Raw genomic sequence first — 2,716 nt, 5'->3', positions numbered from 1 at the left:
TAGAAGCTTTTTGTGCAGGACTATAAAGGATACAGATCAGCTCGGGTTCAGAAAAGGCCACGAGCGTGTGCTTTATGAACTTCGACCTCTAATTAGGCCACTAGACACGTTTCCATCTACAGGAAAACATGAGCCAATGTGTGCTTCCAAAGAGAAGTTGTTATAATATATTTTTTTCTTCTACAGTCAACTTTATAATTATTGCCTTGCACGTATGCAGAGGTGGAAAGTAATAAAGTAGAAGTTCATCATTACTGTAATTAAATTTATTTTTAAGTATCTGTACTTGAGATTTTCTTCCATCTAATACATCTGACTTCCTACATTTCAAAAAAGCAACACTCTACTTTCTACTCCATGTATTTTCAAACATCATTACATTCAACTATTTGGCTAATTTTAAACTTTAAATTTTCTTATGCTAGTGGCAGACAATTTTGCTTCTTTCTAGAAACAGGTGCTTAAAGTTAGCAAAATTATCTGCCGCTAGAACAAGACATGAAAAAGGCTTGAAACGAGTAAAAATGTCTAGAAATAGGATTAATAATCTTATGTTTACTTTACTGTAACCTTATAATAGGAAAAACTAGATACATTTGACTGTATTCAAAATATTTTCACTTGCTAAGACGTCATTTTTGCAATGTATAATAATATATTTGCAGGGATGGAAAGTAATGAGCTACTTGATTCACTGCACCCATGCTTTCTGAGAATACAAAGAGTGTGCAAAAGTTTAGGCACTCCTGGACAAATGTCATCTTTGTTTATTTTATTTATTTATTTAGTGAAAAAGTGAAAACTAAACACAACATCTGTAGCTGACTATTAAAAAACATTTTCTGCAAATGTTAATACGCAGCTACTTTATATTTGATGAACTTTAAAAATAGACAAATAAATAAATAAAATTAGGGTCTGTGCATAAGTTTGGACACCCATCCAATTGTAAAGTCTCAAAACTTAATTAATTATTAGGCCTAAATCGACTCATTAGGACTCGTTAGGACTCGTTAGGAATAAGAAATCCAGAGTGGAATAGATTCTCTGACTCTTCAAACCTTGTGCTAACACTCAGTCATGGGCTCCTTTAACAGCTGACTACCGATCTGAAAATGAAGCTAATAAATGCCTGCAAAGCAGATGAAGGCTATAACAAGATATCAAAGCAATTTCCACTGTCTGAAACGTCATAAAGAAATGCCAGTTAAGGGGAACTGTGGAAGACTGGCTTCTATAACAGGACAAAACATACCTCAAAATCTACCTCAGAATGAGAAACATTCTGCAAGGAGTAATTAAAAACTCCTAAAACAAGAATAGAAAATAGAAAGATGTCGAGCTGGATTAAAAAAAAAAATATGCAAGCTGTGATATCTGCTAAAAGGGGTTACTAAGTGGGTGTAGTAGGGTGCCAAAACTTTTGTACATGCCACCTTTTTTTTTTTTTTTTTTAGGTTCATCAAATATAAAGTAGCTCTTCACTGACTTTTTATATAATTTACTGTCAGTAATTAAAATCAGTGTGTGACATAAGTATTTTCATATTTTAAATATCATGATATTTTTTCACATCATACACTCTTAATACACACAGTGTAGGACTACTGTATATGCACACTTTCTATTCATTTTTTTCTTCTTTTTTCCCTTTAATGATGAATACTGAGTTTGTGGGCTCCTTTTTTAAACATATAAAACCTAAAGACTTAATAATTAGATCAGTATGTCTAATAAACTCAGCATAGAATTATTATCATTTATTCACTTACAGCAAAATGATTCAGTTTATTCATATTAATGACTCCTTTTTGTATTTTCATGTAGAAATTCTGTATATTGTTTACACTCTCTACAGCCACATACAGGATCATACAGGATCATACATGAGCTTTATAAACACATAAACTTTAAATCACTTGTGTATTGCACACACTTCTTCATGAGCAATTAGCGTTTAGTGTTTAACAGAGTCTCTACTTTATTAGACCACCAGGGCAAAAAGTACACACTAATAATAATGTGTCATGAGTGATGATAACTCCCTCTCTGGCTTCGGCGCTTTGTCACAGTCCACAGATCGTCCTTGAAGAGTGTCTTCTGGAAACGATCTGACAGTGAGAGATGAGAAAAATACACATCTATTGTATAAACAAACACGCTCCGAAGACTCATTTTCACATCTGTCAGAGTGAAGGCTAATTGGCCATGAAACACTTTACCTCTCCACAATGGAAATAAAACACAGGCCACCGCTGGGGCCGAAACATGGCCTCCTCTCGCGTCGTGCCACACTGCTGGGGGGATCGCTGTCAAAAAGAAGAGGAGCGAGGACGCAGGAATTTTACCGCCGAGTGCTCTGTTGTTGGCACACACACACACACACACACACACACACACACACACACACAGGAAAAATGTGTAGTTGATGTAAATACGCCTTAATCCTATTCCCTGTAATAACAAAATAATTCAAAATATATAATACATTAATGTAAAACTAAGATTACGGAGAGTAATTTGTGAGTTTTGGAGTTGTTTTCAAGTGTGATAATAACTTACTAATAAACACACACACACACAACACAACATACACACATTTTAAGCATTTTAGAAAAAATATTATTATTATTATTATTATTATTATTATTATTATTATACATAAAATAATTAAAATAACTCTAATAATATTTAATTCTATTCTATTTCTTGATTA

General features: G+C 33.3%; 1 long non-coding RNA gene across 1 annotated transcript in view; it reads right to left on the bottom strand.

Moving 5' to 3' along the window:
• Window positions 1-1,687: 1,687 nt before the first annotated feature.
• The window catches only part of LOC117597623 (uncharacterized), a 7,081-nt gene continuing 6,052 nt past the window's right edge, over window positions 1,688-2,716 (bottom strand). The window contains exons 2-3 of the long non-coding RNA XR_004578387.2: window positions 2,223-2,359; window positions 1,688-2,111 (exon numbers count right to left, since the gene is read on the bottom strand). This is a non-coding gene — a long non-coding RNA (uncharacterized LOC117597623). The remainder of the gene's footprint in view (window positions 2,112-2,222; window positions 2,360-2,716) is intronic.

Source organism: Pangasianodon hypophthalmus, chromosome 7 (assembly GCF_027358585.1).
Source record: "Pangasianodon hypophthalmus isolate fPanHyp1 chromosome 7, fPanHyp1.pri, whole genome shotgun sequence".
Taxonomy (NCBI): Eukaryota; Metazoa; Chordata; class Actinopteri; order Siluriformes; family Pangasiidae; genus Pangasianodon; species Pangasianodon hypophthalmus.
The sequence above is the reverse complement of the archived record's forward strand: the minus strand, read 5'-3'. Positions and strand labels throughout refer to the sequence as shown.